This window comes from Macaca fascicularis, chromosome 12 (genome assembly GCF_037993035.2).
Source record: "Macaca fascicularis isolate 582-1 chromosome 12, T2T-MFA8v1.1".
Taxonomy (NCBI): domain Eukaryota; kingdom Metazoa; phylum Chordata; class Mammalia; order Primates; family Cercopithecidae; genus Macaca; species Macaca fascicularis.
In genome coordinates this window covers 10,641,619-10,658,644 of record NC_088386.1, presented here as the reverse complement: position 1 = coordinate 10,658,644, position 17,026 = coordinate 10,641,619, and the positions used below count along the sequence as shown (strand labels likewise).

General features: G+C 51.8%; 1 long non-coding RNA gene across 1 annotated transcript; it reads left to right on the top strand.

Moving 5' to 3' along the window:
• Positions 1 to 10,191: 10,191 nt before the first annotated feature.
• Positions 10,192 to 12,441, top strand: LOC135966418 (uncharacterized). The gene is made up of 2 exons (XR_010579741.2): positions 10,192 to 10,259; positions 10,466 to 12,441. It is a non-coding gene; the product is annotated as an uncharacterized lncRNA (long non-coding RNA).
• Positions 12,442 to 17,026: the final 4,585 nt, after the last annotated feature.

The window sequence follows — 17,026 nt, the reverse complement described above, 5'->3', positions numbered from 1 at the left end:
CCTGAAGAAGAGGGCGTCCCGCTCCCCAGCATATCAGCTACTGCTTGCCAACCCTCTGTTGGCTGGCAGTGAGCTGGGCTCTGAGCTTGATCTCCTCTCCCCAAAACCGTGTGATGTATTGTCCCCATTTTACAGATGGAGGGCCAAGACTCAGGAAGGGTTATTACCTGCTCAGGGTCACATAGCGGGCTGACGACACCAAGGCAGGGTTCATATGCGTGCTGTAGCTCCCCATCCCCCATGGCCTGAGTGCACCCCCCGGGTTCCTGCATGAGGCAGCCTCCAGAATGGCCCGACTCCACAGTCACCAACAAAGCGCGGCTCACATGCCCCTCTCCCAGCCTGGGCACGGCCAGTGCCCTGCAGTACATGGACTTGGGAGTTGGCTAGACCTGGTCACATCCTCATTTTGTCTTTTGCCAATTGTGGCCTCTAGACCCAGCATTTCATTTCCCTGAGCTGCAGTTTTGGTATCAGAGTCCTGGGAGGAACAGGGGCCCTCCCCACAGGGTCAGGGATGTAGAGGGAAGATGGGTAAGGTGGCACAAAGCAATGTTTCCCACACTTAAGGCGGCACCTGGCCCTTCATTGAGGCTCCGCTCAGTGACCTGGAGTGGGCCTGGTGCCATGCTCCCCAGGAGGCTCCTTGACGCAGCAGATCTGGGCCTCCTCCTCCTGTTCATCTGTCCATCTGTCTGTCCTGGCCTCCACCCCCCAGGGGTCACCTCTGTGGGCTGTTCTTCTGGCCAGAGCTGGGGCTGCCCCTGAAAAAGGCACCACATCTTCCAACACCAGGCCCACATCACACGGCAACTCGATGGGATGCCAGCTCCTGAAGCCACATGAGAGGCCACACTCCAGGGCGTGGGCACGCGTGGGTGAGGTACCACGGCCACCATGGGTGCTTGGAAGGATTGGCCGCCACTGACCGCTTTCTCAGGTGAGTGCACACAGGAGGGTCACAAGTGGGGTGACCTGGAGCTGCTGTCTCCCACTCTCCTCTCCAATCTGCCCAGCTTGTTTTTCTCCAGCCAAGCAAGGGCAGGGCGCTCTCTCTCTCCTTAAGGTCAGTTATTTCCCAGAAGAGTCCTCCATCCTTTATGCAAGTTGATTCTTCATACTTTAAACACCCCAGAACATCCCCAAACCCAAGGAGGAGGGATACAGAAGAAGCCGAAGCTGGGACTCCTGCCACAAATCTCTCTCCACTTATCCTAGCTGCTCCCGGCAGGGCTGACCCCATCACAAAACCCAACCTGCTTCCTGCTCAGGTGTGAGCTGCCCCAGGGGCTGCACCCGCAGCCCAGGCTACCCCAAAGTCTAACAAACCCTATTCTGAGGCTGAGGGAGGGTGGGTTAGAGGAGTGGTGGCAGTAGAGAGGGGCTCAGTGAGGCTTGGGCACAGGGACCAGGGTTCCATTATCGCACTTTAAGTAGCAAATATCACATTTGATGACTGTATTGGTGTAAATACAAATATAATTAGGCTGGGTTCAGTTGCGTATATTCATTACCATATTCTTTTTTCCTTTGATTTTAAAAGATATTAAAATTAAAACACTTAGGCCCGGCGCAGTGGCTCACACCCATAATCCCAGCACTTTGGGAGGCCGAGGCAGGCGGATCACGAGGTCAGGAGTTTGAGACCAGCCTGGCCAACATGATGAAACCTGGCCTCTACTAAAACTACAAAAATTAGCCAGGCATGGTGGAGAAGGCCTGTAGAGCTACTGGGGAGGCTGAGGCAGGATAATTGCTTGAACCTGGGAAGTGGAGTTTGCAGTGAGCCAAGATCATGCCACTGCACTCCAGCCTGGGTGACAGAGTGAGACTCCATCTAGGGGAAATAAATAAATAAACAAAACACTTTCGGGGCCCCGGGAGGGGTCATAGTCCTAAGCCTATGTGCCCAGCTGGCCAGGCCTCACGTTGTGAAGGACAGGAACAGAGGCAGGAGTGATGAGCGCGGTCGGGGCCCTGGCACCAGGCTGGGTGGCAGCCCCGCGGCACCTCCCACCAGCTGTGTGGGGTGGACACATCACTTACCTCTCGGAGACTCAATTTTGTGAGAGCCGCTTCAGTATGCCTACGGGACAGAGAAGTGGTGGAAGGCATGGGCAGGGGCTGAGCACAGCGGGCTCGATTTGAAAGTGCTCTGGCCTCTCTTCACCCTTGAGAACTCTGTACACCCTATGCCATTGTTAGTGAGATTCCTCCACCTGGACTTGCCTCCCCTGACTTTGAGTCTGGTCACGGAGGATTAACGGGGACACCAGTGCACTTGCAGACACTGCAGTTGGCCCTGTTGGTCTCTTGGCAGCACTGCTCACATGTGGCCACTGCACACTCTCCTGGTCTTTCCCCCTTCTCTCTGCCTTTTCTCCTTTGGCTCCTTCCTTCTCTCTGTCTCTTTCCCTGTAGGGCTCGTGGACAGCATCGATTCAGAGTGAGAGGCAATGCGGACAGTGGTTACGGACCGGTGTGCAAACAAACAGCCTGGGACTATCCTGGCCCTGTCGCCCACCAAGAAGGGCTGGTTATTAGGTGTGTTATGAGCCTCTCCATCCAGCTTCCTCCTCAGAGGGCTACAATCAGGATGAAATGAGGGCAAACGCGCGGCGTGCGCGATGCACTGCTGTTACAGGCAGTTAAGATCCACGTTCTCTCCCCAGGAGAGGAGGAAAGAGGTCGGAGCCGAGAACATCCTTTCCCCGCACAACGCGGCAAGCTTGGGTGAAGCAGGTGAGCTCCTGGCAGGGAGAACGGCACACACCACGGCCCGTCCGGCTCCCTCCTCCTGCCTCCCTGAGCCTACCTGTGCCCCCCCCCACAGATGTCTGGGCAGCTGTTTGCAACTTTTGGCCACTCCCCAGGAACTCCCAAGGGGCTCCTTAGAGTCAGCCCAACTCTTAGCCAGATTTCAGCTGGCTGTAGCTTCATTCATCATGCCACTCCATGACACAGGCTCAGGGCTGTCCAGGCCAGAGGCCCTGGGGCAGGCTGCTGTGGGAGACTGAGGGGAGGGGAGGGCTTGAAGGCTGCCTTCAGAGGCCCAGGCTCAGGGAACCACTGACCTAATGCCAGGGAGCTGCCCATACCTGCCTATGTCTATCCTGCAGTCAGGGGTCCTCCACCCCCTTGACAGAAGCCTGGAGCCTAAAGCCTGGGCAAAGCCATGCAGACAGCCCTGCTGAGAAGGCAGGTGGGGCAGAGACTTGGGAAGGAGGTGTTGGGGGTCCTGCCAGATGCTGCAGTGAGGCACCTTCAGGAAGCCACTGGAGCACGTCCCTGCAGGTGCAGGCTCTGGCCCAGAGTGGGGACACAGTGGGCAACTCCCCTGCCCCAGAACTGCCTCTGAGTCAGCCCACTTGGCAATACCCAGGGAGGCCTCTGCAGCAGGCATGGAGATGGGCCCCGGGGTGCATACGGCAGGGTCATTGCTCATAAGACGTTTACCTGCAGGAAAAAGTAGAGGGCAGAACGAATCAGTTGGTTAGAAATCAGAGATCAAATAGAGGGTCCAGACAGCCAGTGAACTGACAGTATAAAGAATCACTGCTTCATCTTCATCATGCGCCGTGTGCCAGGCAGTGTGACAAACAGAAGGTATCCAAGTTCCCTGCAGCGAATCCGTACAGGTCTGCCGCAACCTCAATTCTTGCCTCCTCAGAAGAAAGAAGTTGACTGAGGGGCACAAGGCAGAAAAAGAGACCAAGGCAAGTTGCAAAGCAGGAGTGGAAGTTTACTTTAAAAGGCTTTAGAGGCCAGGCGCAGTGGCTCACGCCTGTAATCCCAGCACTTTGGGAGGCCGAGGCGAGTGGATCACCTAAGGTCAGGAGTGTGAGACCAGCCTGACCAACATGGTGGAATCCCGTCTCTACTAAAAAAATACAAAAACTAGCCAGGTGTGGTGGCGAGTGCCTGTAATCCCAGTTAATCAGGAAGCTGAGGCAGGAGAATCGTTTGCACCTGGGAGCTGGAGTTGCAGTGAGCCGAGACTGCACCATTACACTCCAGCCTGGGCAACAAGAGAGAAACTCCGTCTCAGAAAAAAAAAAGGCTTTAGAACTGGAGATAAAAGAAAGTGTGCTTGGAAGAGACCCGAGCAGGCACTGAGATCAAGTGCGACTTTTAACCTTGACCCTAGGACTTTATTATAGACTGGCCCCTTTCCCATGATTTTTCCCTTAGGGCGGGCTGCCTGCATGCACAGTACCCTCCTTTCCCTTGGGAGGTGAGCATACGCAGCGTGTTTTGGAAGTTGTACGCATGCCCATCTGAGGCTTTCTTCCCTCTTCCGGTGGTGTGCTCCCGGAAACTCATACTCTGCCATTTTGTCTCTTAATGCGCATGCCTGGGAAGTTGCTTCTCTCCGGCTTCTGCGTTTAATTAATGCTTTAGTGCAACAGGTGTGGCCCATAAGGAAATGGCCTCTCCCTGGCACTGGCTGCCAATTTATCAGTTTTAGAGAGGCAATGTGATCATCGTGGAACCATCTCCCCACATTCCTGGTGGGTGGGGAGAGCCCTCTCCTGCCTGGCTCATGCCTGTCTTAACTGCCTGTAACAGCAGTGCATCGCGCACGCCGCGCGTTTGCCCTCATTTCATCCTGATTGTAGCCCTCTGAGGAGGAAGCTGGATGGAGAGGCTCATAACACACCTAATAACCAGCCCTTCTTGGTGGGCGGAAGGGCCAGGATAGTCCCAGGCTGTTTGTTTGCACACCGGTCCGTAACCACTGTCCGCATTGCCTCTCACTCTGAATCGATGCTGTCCACGAGCCCTACAGGGAAAGAGACAGAGAGAAGGAAGGAGCCAAAGGAGAAAAGGCAGAGAGAAGGGGGAAAGACCAGGAGAGTGTGCAGTGGCCACACGTGAGCAGTGCTGCCAAGAGACCAACAGGGCCAACTGCAGTGTCTGCAAGTGCACTGGTGTCCCCGTTAATCCTCCGTGACCAGACTCAAAGTCAGGGGAGGCAAGTCCAGGTGGAGGAATCTCACTAACAATGGCATAGGGTGTACAGAGTTCTCAAGGGTGAAGAGAGGCCAGAGCACTTTCCATTCAAAAATGCTGCACCAGGCCAGGCACAGTGGCTCACACCTGGAATCTCAGTACTTTGGGAAGCTGAGGCAGGTGGATCACTCTAGCCCAGGCGTTCAAGACCAGCCTAGGCAACATGACAAGACCAGCCTGGGCAACATGACAAGACCCTGTCTCTACAAAAAAAAAAAAAACCACACACACACACACACATAAAATTATAGTCCTGGGAGGCTGAGGTGGGAGGATCGCTTGAGCCTGGGAGGTCGAGGTTGCAGTGAGCAGCAAGTGTGCCACTGTACTCCAGCATGGGTGACAGAGTGAGACTCTGTCTCAAAACAAAACAAAACAAAACCAAAAAAAGCTGCGCCATAGCTAGAGGACGGGAGGATGAGCAAAAGACAAGTAAACACCGCATCAGTGACCCCTGGGAAACAGAATAAAGGAGAAATCAGATACATAGTTGTTCATGTTCAAAACCAGGAACGATAATATGGCTCCTTAGGGGAGGAGGCTTAAAGTAGATATGAAAGAGACTGGGGCAGAGATATAAGATTACATCCCAAAGAGGGCAAGGGTGAACGAGAAGAGCTCAGGAAAGGAAAAGAAGAGAGGGTCCGGGGAATGGCTCATGCCTGCAATCCCAGCACTTGGGAGGCAGAGGCAGGAGGACTGCTTGAAACCAGGAGTTGAAAACCAGCCTGGACAACATAGACCCTGTCTCTTAAAAAAGAAAAGTGCTGATCATAGGTGCACACCTGTGGTGGCAGCTACTCGAGAGGCTGAGGTGGGAGGATGGCTTAGGCCTGAGAGCTCCAGACTGCAGTGAGCTATGATTGTGTCACTGCACTCCAGCCTGGGGTAGAGTGATACCCTTTCTCTATTTTTTTTTTGTTTTAATTTAACCAAAGAAGTGAATCAAAATGAAGAACTCTAGAATAGAGAAGCTTGACAAAATACTGTAGTCTGGTGGTGGCTCACACATGTAATCCCAGCACTTTGGGAGGCTGAGACAGGCTGATCACTTGATCCTAGGAGTTTGAGACCAGCCTGGGCAACATGGTGAAACCACATCTCTACCAAAACTGCAAAAATCAGCCGGGCATAGTGGTGCGCCTGTAGTCCCAGCTGCTAGGGAGGCTGAGGTGGGAGGATCCATTAAGACCAGGGAGGTCAAGGCTGTAGTGAGCCACTGCACTCCAGCCTGGTGACAGAGACTGTCTAAAAACAAAACAAAACAAAAGTCAACCAAATAAAAAAAAGCAAAAAAACCCTGTGATCTGTAGTAAATAATTTAACCTTGTCCAAAAAGAGGTCTGGTTTTGCGTTCAGCTTATGGGAGGGAATCCCTAAGCTCTAAGACTATCAGGCCTGATAGGAGTGTCTTTGTTTTCTGTGGGTCACATTGAATAGCTAACAATGTGATTTCAGGTAGGGACTGGTCAAACTGGAAAGTCCAACAATGTAATGTGATGGCTTTGAGTCACACCCAGAGGGGCTGCAGGCTGGAGACAGAGACCAGCATGTGAATCATCTGTCATACTTATGTGATGAGGCCCAAGAAAAACTCTGGACACTGAGGCTCATGTGAGCCTCCCTAGTTGCCAGCACTCCTATGTTCTGCTACACATGGATGCTGGGAACAGGAGGCTGACCCACAGGGAGGACCACAGCAGCTGTGCATGGGGTAGTCCCCAGACACACCCAGTGGGCATCCTCCCTTGGTTGATGGTCATCTGCACCCAGAAGGATAAGATGAGTCTTGCTGGGGGTGGTGGCTCACACCTGTAATCCTAGCACTTTGGGAGGCCAAGGTGGGTGGATCATGAGATCAGGAGTTCGAGACCAGCCTGGCCAATATGGTGAAACCCTGTGTCTACTAAAAATACAAAAATTAGCTGGGTGTGGTGGCATGCACCTGTAGTCCTAGCTACTAGGGAGGCTGAGGCAGAAGAATCACTTGAACCCAGGAGGCAGAGGTTTCAGTGAGCCAAGATCACACTGCACTCTAGCCTGGGCGATAGAGCGAGACTCCATCTCAAAATATAAAATAAAATAAAATAAATAATGAAAGGATGAGTCTAACAGCTTCTAGTTAGCTCTGTGAGTCTTTCTAGCAAGTTATCAAAACTGAGAGTGGTTTGGGGAAGCAGTGATCAGAAGAGGTGGTCTTGGGAACCCCTAAACTTGCAATTGGTGTTGAAAGTGAGCATGGTCTTCTGTGTGGGCTGTGTTTCCTCCAACTTCACAGTTGGTTAAACTTCACATGTGGCAAACATTTGAACATTTAAATATAAAATTAGGACTTCCACTTCTAGGCTAGATGTTCTGGGGGAAAAATAAACTCCACTACAAATACCTAGACATGTTGATTGAAACAAACATCTTTTAAATGACTACCCGAATGTGTAAAAAAGTAAGGAAACTCACAAAGGCCAAAACCAAAGAAGATGCTGAAACCAGAATGGTAAATAACCCCTGATGCTGTGGACTGCCCTAGAAGCACCTGGAAATATCTGAAACCTACAGTCACTGATTTTAACAGCCATGCAAAAAAGAGAAGGCAGGGCCCTGGGTCCATGCCGGCAAGATGAGGTGTCAGGACTGAGACTCTTGGAAAAGCTAGAATCGTTGAAGAGCTAACTCTTGGTAAAAAGGTGGCATAGAAAAAGAAACTAACAAGAAAATGTGTCTATCCTGGCCTCAGCTTTGGGTTAAAAAAAGAGAAAGAGAGAAGGAGGAGGAGGAGGAGGAGGAGAAGGGAGAAGAGAAGGAAGAGAAAAATGAAGACAGATATTTCACTCTTCCCTCCCCCTGAAAATGTAAAGGCCGTCCTCACATGGATTTCGGGTCTGGATTTACACTTCCTGAAGAATATCCAAGCTGAGAAATATTTTAGTGTGTTTCCAAGATGGAAACAAGCAGTCCAGGGCCCCTGACAGATCTCTCCAGAGGACTAACCCTGAGCCCAGGCCTCTCAGGATTCCCACAGACTGAGATCTGCAAAACATGAGCTCACCATAAAAATTGAGCCTGCACAAGAGAAGCAATCCATCATGAGCAAGTGTCAGCAGGAGCAGCAGATGTCAGAATTAGACCACCAAAGATGTCACATTATGGGATTATCAGGAACAGGATTCAAAGTTGTGTTTTCAATGTTTACGGGAATAAAAGGGGAAATTAAACACACATGCAGGGAACGTAAAAGTATCCAAGATGACCAAACAGATGTGACACCAAATACATAACAAAATGAAATGTATAATTATTACATTTTTTAAAGTAAAAAATGGAGTAAACATCAGATTAGGCACATTTGCAAAGGAATTCATAAATTGAAAAAAAAAAAGTTGAGGGAATCATCCATAAATGTAGCTCAGAGAGATAAAGAGATGGAAAATGAGTCAAAATTCCTCTCCAGCCCTTCTGGAGAAGAGCCGTGAGCTGGATCATGTCCCGCAGGCAGATATGGACGGAAGAACAGACACTGAGCTGGAGGCGGCAGGGGTACTTCCTCTGCCCAAATAATGCTTCCCTCTGCCCAGCCCTTGCATCATCTTTGAGAGGGAATAGGGGATAATGGGGTTGGGGTGGGGGGCGCAAGGCTGTTCTCTGGGATTTCAGTATCACACTTCCCCTTAAAATTCTCAGAATGGGCCAGACACAGTGGCTCACACCTGTCATCTCAGCACTTTCAGACGCCAAAGTGGGTGGATCACGAGGTCAGGAGTTTGAGACAAGCCTGAGCAACATGGTGAAACCCCGTCCTACTAAAAATACAAAAATTAGCCGGGCATGGTGGCACGTGCCTATAATCCCAGCTACTCAGGAGGCTGAGACAGGAGAATCGCTTGAACTTGGGAGGTAGAGGTTGCAGTGAGCTGAGATCGCGCCACTGCACTCCATCCTGGGTGACAGAGCAAGACTCCGTCTAAAAAAAAAAAAAAGATTCTCAAAATGTCTGTCCGCTAGGAATTTTCCTCAACCTAAGCCTTTTGGGAAGAGATACGGTTTCCAGTTTGTTCCCTGTGGGCAAATCCTTTCCCCCTCTTGGACTCATCTGTGCAGTAGCTGGGTCTCTAAGGTCACTGTCAACTCTAATATTCTATTCCGTTATGACATCTGGAGGTGACAGGTATGATATGTGCCCTACTGACTCACCTCTATACCCAGGGCGAGTCAGAGATCCAGGGATGCTTAGGAAGAGCCCTGCCTGTCCAAAACACAGTTTCAGTGCACAGCCTGAAACTCCACAATTAGAGAGTCATTTATCTGGAGGTAAACATCGTCCTAATTAGATTCCAATTTTTTTTTTTTCTTGGAGGTGCTGGGTAAAGGATAAAACTAAAGTCATCATCAGTCACAACACCTCCATGTGAGTTATTTTAACAGTCTTTTCAACAAGGCCACAACATGCGAGATGGATTTGACAGGGGGAGCAGAGGGGAAATGTGGTGGGTCAGTCACACCCCAGGGACTGGGCCCTAGTCCTGAGCGCAGGAGAGGCAGACCTGGAAGGTGAACCTTCCACAGCCTCCACCATCCCTCCTTCCTCCAGCCTCTCTGCAACTCAACACCTGCTGGCCAGCAGGCGGCAGTGCACGGATGAAAATGCGCATCTCTGCTGGATTTCCCAGGACCTCCTGGAGTTCACATGACTACTTTTTCTGGTAGCCTGAGTGCTCAGTTTGGAGAGGCGGGCTGCAGACACCAGGGACAGCGGGATGTGGGATGCATTTCCCAAGCCTCTGTAAGTCCAACCCTGGTGGTGGCCCCAGAAGCCAGGCAGCTGGACTGGGAGGGCCGCCTGGAAGATGGGGCACATTCAAGGTTTGTCCTGCCTGACTGGGGGTGAGGGGACATTTGAGGATGAAATGAGACGTCTGCGGTAGAAGTGTCCCTAACCCTCCTGGGGCTGCCCCCTATGAAGTCGATGCTCAGTCTCTATTGTTGCGGGGGCTGGAGGGTAGAGGGCGCTGCAGGGGTGGACAGCTTCACATGTCGGAGACGCTGGAGTGCAGGTGTAGCCCCTGAGCTCTGTCTGGGCACAGTGGCATGTTCATTGAGTGGGGAGGTGGCGTGGGTCCAGCTTGGCCTGGGGAACCAGTCTGAGGCTGGGTGACAGAGCCCTTCACTCTCTACGCCTTACTTCTCAGACCTGTCGAATGACTGTGAGCACTCCCGGGGGACTGATGCCCTGCCGCCGTAGCTCTGTAGAGGTGAGTTCAAAGTTCAGAGGGACAAGGTTGCATGCGTCCCATTCCAGAGTCCTCCCATCCTGTTAGAAGTCCTCCCACCCCTTCCCATTTGGGCGGCTTGTTAATGCTTCAAGGGTGCTGCAGGGCAGTGGGTAGCCTGGCTCTGTATTGACACACGCAGCAGCGCCCTGACTCAATGCTCCTTCCTTTGCCTTCACCTGGCCCAGGTAACCCTCTTGGGCAAGGGAGAAAAGTGAGCTGCTCAAAGAAGATGCTTCCATCAGATACAGGAAAGCAGACACTTTCCATTCCTGCAGGAACGGGGCTCCATCAATGCGGGGAGCCCACGGAGGCCAAGCCCATGGACTGCATATGGAACCCTCTGACTCCATCGAAGGGGTGGGGGACATACTCCCCCACATTGCCTTCCTTTGGATTCCCCATGCCCACCCTGCGGCAAGGAATGACGAGCAACACTGTGGTCGGCTGCAGCGTCTCCCAAATTCTCAGCTCACAAGGATCTCTGGGTGCTTGTTCACATTCACATTCTCGTTCCAGGGGAGAGCTGGGACCAGTGTCTGGCAAGCACCCTAGGTGACTCTTATGCTTAGGTCAGCTTGGGGCCATGTCCACCTAGAAGATGAAGGAAGAGAAGGAGCCTGGGGGCTTTATGTCCACACAACCTAACCGGAGGCTGCCAATGGAGACTCAGAGCCAGCCCGGGAAGGAAGGAGGTAGGTCTTGGTGGACAATGAGCCAGTCTCAGTCCCACGGCCCCTGCCTGCCCTGGCACGCTCTCTCCCGCCTCTTGCCATGACCTGAGAGACCACGCTTGCCAAGGACTCTCATGACCCCTGTGATCAGGTAGCTTGCCTGAGGCCTCTTTTCCTAACCCACAGGGTGATTGTGGTAGGAAGAATAATGGCCCCCACAGCTACCCCTGTCTGAATCCCCAGGTCCTGGCATATGTTACTCTGCAGGGCAAAAGGGACTTTGCAGGTGTGATCAGATTAAGGACCTGGGGATGGGGGGTTGTCCTGGATTGTTCAGCTGGGCCCAATCTAATCACAAGAGTCCTTATAAGAGGGAGTCAGGAGGGTCAGAGGAGTTGAGGACATCACGCTGCTGGCTTTGAAGATGGAGGAAGGAGCTGTGAGCCAAGGGATATGGCCTTTGTTGCCCCTAGAAGCTGGCACAGCCAGAGCCAAGGAAATGTATTGTCCCCCAGAGCCTTCAGGAGGAACCAGCGCTGCCAACACGTTTGTTAGAGACACAGGAGCATAGGAGAACCAGGGTGACACCATTTTAAAATCAACTCCATCTTGCCTGGATGCAATGGCTCACGCCTGTAATCCTAGCACTTTGGGAGGCTGAGGTGGGTGGATCATTTGAGGTCAGGAGTTCAAGGCTAGCCTGGCCAACATGGTGAAACTCCCTCTCTACTAAAAATACAAAAATTAGTCGGGTGGTGGTGGTGTGTGCCTATAATCCCAGCTACTCTGGAGGCTGAGGCGGGAAAATCCCTTGAGCCTGGGAGGTGGAGGTTGCAGTGAGCCGAGATTGTGCCACTGCACTCCAGTTGGGGCAACAGAGTGAGACCCCGTCTCAAAAATAAATAAATATAAATAAAATCAACTCCATCTTAAAACTAGCAAGGCACATTCCTCGCCAGCCACAACCCATGGTCCTAAGATGTTTACAGCTGAGGAAGCAGCTTGGTAATGCCTACAAAGACACACTCCACCAACAACAGAAAGTCCAGATGTCCCGATACCCTTAACAGTATAGGCTTTCACAAGAATTATAGTTATGCTCTGATGTGCTGACGTAGGAAAATGTCAAGGATAGCTGTCTTTACATCAGTGGAGTAATAAATGTCATGCTGTCAGCCCACCAGTAGGTAGGCACAGCTTTGGTTTAGTCTTTACAGAGGAAGATCCCTATATAAGAAAAACTTAAAGCAAAGATGGTGTTCCTCTGCTTGCTTCCTGAGGGCATTCTACTTTGTAACGCCGCAGTGTCTAATAAACTTGCTTCTTTCCCTACACTTTTCCACTCACCTTGAATTCCTTTCCTGCACACAATCCAGGAACCCTCTCTTGGGGTCTGGATGGAGACCCCTTTTTCCAGTAACACCTTGATTTCGTCCCATTCAGACTTCTGACCCAAAGAACTGTACGATAATAAATGTGTGTTGTTTACAGCTAGTGAGTTGGTGGTGATTTGTCACATCGGCAACTGGAAACTCATATGGTGACTTGGTTGGAAAAAGTTGCTCTCATTATCGTCCCTGCTGAGTATGTGAACACTGGGAGGCAGCAACAATAGCAGCAGCTTAGAAGCCACGGGCCCCCCAGCTCACACCCTACTCCCTGTGTGACTTCAAGCAAGTCCTTCTCCTCTCTAAGCCTCCACTTCCCCATCTGTAAAATGGAGACGGTCATTGCATCCACATGACAGCCTGCGTCTGGGAATTAAGTGGTTTGCCCAGAGAACTTCTTCCACCTCCAACTCATTTTTTACCCACCTGAGACTCAAAGTGTCCTGCAGAGAGACATAAGGAGGACAGGGCTCCCTAAGACCTCAGACCCAGCACACAGCCTCGGCCCCAATCTTGCCCAGGGGCACTCTAGGGGCACATTGACAGAGCTGCCCTTGGATTTCCTGCTGTGGCAGCCCATCTGCAGGATCGTCGCATCTGCCACCCACATCCTTGTGGCTCAGCGTTAGCTCTCGGGGAACGGTGGATCACGGCATCAAACCGTGGTTTCATGGAGCCATGGTTTCCAACGTTGACCTGGTGCCTCCAATGCACACAATGTTCTGGAAATCATTTACATTTTTTCCTTGTTCCAGAGCTAAGAAGCCTCTGAATGAAAAGGAAGGTGATCCTGTTCAAAGAGGCTTTCTGGGCTGGGAGCAGGATGGTGTGGTCAGGGAGGTTCAGCCCTTTGGCCTCTGGAGAGGAGGGCTTGGGTGGGGCCTGAGAGAGGGGCTGGGGACAGGCTGGCAGACAGGCCCCACTGCATTCTCTCAGAGGGGCTACTACCCTCTCCGGGGAGCCTGCTGTCAAATACGCACCATTCATAATCAGATAGAACAGCATTGCAGCTCTAAAGTCAGGCCAATCAGTGCTCAAACTCTGGTGGTGTCACCCACCAGCTGCATGGTGTCAGGCGAGTGACTTAAACTCTCCGAGCCTACATTTTCTCAGTTGCAATTTTATATAAATGCACACAAGTCCCTCTGTTTCCTGTCCCGAAAAGAACTGGAAATTGAGACCTGCCCTCCATGAAAGGGCTTCTGATCTCAGAGGAAGGTTTGTGCAAGGTAGCAGAGACCATTCTCTGAGGGATGGCTCCAGCCAGGCGGCCTCCTGTTCCATCTGCAGGTGAGGCTGGCTGAGGGCAGCATCCCTGTGGCACTGAGGCCAGGACATCCCGCAGCTCCTGGCTGGCTCCTGATGCCTTCTGCTGGCATCATCAGGAAAGAAGAAGGCAGGTTGGCAGTTCAGGGTCAAAGGAGAGTTCCTGAGGCTTGACATGGCCAGCCCTTTTCCCCTGGGACAGAAGCCTGAGATAGCCAATTGTGGTAAGAAATAGGGACCAAGACTCCACCACTACACACAACATCCTTCCCTGCCAGAGCAGGAATCCTGCCGTCTCCCTACAGCCACCCATTCAGCCTGCCCTGACATCTCTCCAAATCTGCAGCTTCTTAACCCAGTTTCTAGAAATGCGCATACTGGGAGTAGTGTGTGGAAAGGGTGGGGTGAGCCCCTTCCCTCCCTCCAATCTCAGTGTCCCAAAATCACTAGGCCAAGTCCATGGGTGTAACCGAGTATTGGGACTCTGCTCTTGGGGGAGGCTATTGCTCAGGAGGGAAGTGATTTGAAAATCAAATCGGTGAGGCCAGAACATTCCATTCTTCAGCTAAGCAGTTTCCAACCAGGGCATGCAAATGAGCCATCTGAGGCATAAAAGCCCCTGGAGGCTTGGTCTGGGGGCCCTTGGCAGGGGCACCGTCCTAACACTTGCTCGTTGTCGTGAGAAGTGAGGCTAGCCAGGCCTCTTGTGCTCAGCCGGAAGAGAACAAGTGTTTATGGAGTGTTGGCTGTGTGCTGAGCACCTTCCTGTATATTATATCAGTTACTCTTGCTGACCAGCCTGTGACTGAGGTATTCATAGCTCTGTTTTGTCGATGAGTAAATGAGGCTCAGGGAGGTTAAGTTAATGGTTCAAGTTTCCGCAGTCTGGGTCAAGTGCAGGCTGTCCGGCTCTGAAGCCCCCGTCCTTCCGCTCCCCATGCATGTCCGTCACCCTACCCTGCCTCTGTCCCTCTTGGCATCATCCTGCTATCTCAACACCACACTGCCCTCCTTTTTCAACAACGCCGGGCTCCCCTTTCTCTCTCTCTCTCTCTCCCTCTCTCTCTCTTCTCTCTCTTTGTCTATCTCTGTCAATCCTAGTCTCACTTGCTCTCACTCTTAAGCTACCTGCCCCCAATTCACACACAGCAAATCCTCCCTGAAATGGAGGCATGGCTGAGATTCTTTCTGGCTCTAAATTTATACAAATCCCCCTCACACTCTCTCTCAGCTTGGCCCTGCTACATGCGCAGTCTTAAGAGAGTGCTCTTGCTGTCCCCTGAGCCCCTGTTTCCTCCTCTGTAAGAGGTTGCAATGATACCTACCTCTCAGGACAGTCACCAGGAGCAATGGACATGAAGCCTCCAGCCCCAGCTGTGCATCTCAGGGCTTCATCTCACTGGCTCCCTGTCCCGAGGGAGTCATGGTGGCAGCTGGGTGGGGTGCTGGGGCCACAGTGGGCAGGGCAACACCTGTGGATGAGGAGCTGTCACCCTCCACCCGATCTCCAGTAGGTACATTCACCTGTGCTCTGCAGCAGCCATGCGTACCCAGACAGTGACAGGCGGTGTTTGGGATGTAAAGTTAGTGCTGCCTCCAGGGAACTCACACACAACCACCTATTTCCATAGGGGTGACTCCCATGGAGACACCCGTGGACACCAGGACCTGCTTTGTAGGCATTTCTCTGGCCCTACCAGCACTGCAGTGTGAAGGGTCTGTGGGACTGAGATCCTGTAGAAGCTGTGCCTGGAGATTCACAGGGCAAACTGAGGAGAAGCTCAGTTTTTCTAACAGATGTCCAGCCCAGGCTTCTTCCTTCTTTTGTGCCCTCACCCCATCTGCCACAGGCTTGGGCCCCTGTAAATGTTCACTCCCAGACCCTGGTCAACCCCGAGGAGTAATCAGTGATTATCATCTCTGAACAAAGCTGTTTACCCATTGTTTTATTTCCCAGTATGAAAAGGGGGAAACCCACCTATGGTGCAGAGGGCTAGGGAGAGCTAACGCCAGTCACTTTGCATTCTGGGACATGCTGGACGGAAGGGTCGGCTGGTGCATGAAGGGTGAGCTCTCTGGGCATCCCGGGGTAGGGAGGCCTCCAGCTGAGGTGCAGCTGGATGCATTGTGGGGCTATGGGCCAGGAGCATCTGCTTGGATTTGTCATTTGCTACCACCTCCCAGAAAGCAGAGAGATATGCTGAGGAGCTGTAGCACCAACAGTCTCTGCTTACTTGGTTTATCCAGGTTTTCCTGCACTTGTTCAGTATCATTGACGAGGTGGAATAGAGGGGTTAGCACATCTCTCAAGACTTTCTTACTGACTCTGGTCACAGACACAAAGGTAGACACAGGGTGTGGTGGAGAAGGAATTGACTCCAGGAGCTGGTGGAGAAGGTTGGGATGAGGAAGGATGGAAACAGCCTCTGCCCTGCTTGCCGGTCACTATGCTGCCCACAGCCACAGCCTTTGTTTTCTTTCTGCAGCTCTGTGAGGTTCGACCACATGGTCTTTAAGGTTTCTGCCAGCTGTAAAGTTCTGTGACTTGGGGAATCACTGAGGAGCAGATAGAAAGAAGGTGAGCCAAGAATCACCCAGGAGCACAACTAATGCAACAGCAATCAAAATTCTCAGGTTTCCCCAGAGCCTGGGAAGATACCCTGAGCTGTGTGCTCTACAAAAAGCCATGCAGTAAGGCCTTCTGGTTGGGGATTTTTCCATATGCCTTATCTTGGAAGCTGGAAATAGCATCTGTACTTGGAAGCAAGCAAGCGAATGGTTTATGGGCGGACCTGGCTCCTACAAGGTCCTGTTGCTGGTTCTCTGGCAGGTGGCTGGAGCCTGAGTCACCCTGGTCATGTATAACGGGCAGGGGTGGAGGATGCGGGGTGGGGGGTGAGGTCTTCAGGCTCAGAGAGTTTCCAGGGGCTTGAAGTCCATGAATAAACACATCTCTAATCTTTCCAGACTTTGCATGATGTAGTCCTCTATTTTTAGTGAAAAAAACCCCAAAAACCAACCAAACAAAAAAACATGTATAGTGTAAAGAGCTTTAGCCAAGGTTCAGTTTGAACACCTAGGCCATCTTCAAAGCCCCTGCTCAGCTGCTGCGCTGCGTCAGGTATTTTCCATGTGGTTGTGTGACAATCTCTTTGTGACACTCTTCCACCGATACTGTCTTCCAGTAGTCTGTCCATGATGAATCACACACACCAGCAGCACCAAAACAGGTGATGGCCTGAAAGACCCCTGTTGAATGTACTCCATTGCTGTGATCTCCTTCCTACCCTAATGACCTAATGATTAAATTCACTGTGAGAAATTTATTACTTTCTTTAACAAGTGAAACATTGGCAAGGAAAATTACCCATGATCTCTCATAACATTTGCAAGGCAGCGTACTGAAAGGGTGCTTTGGCCA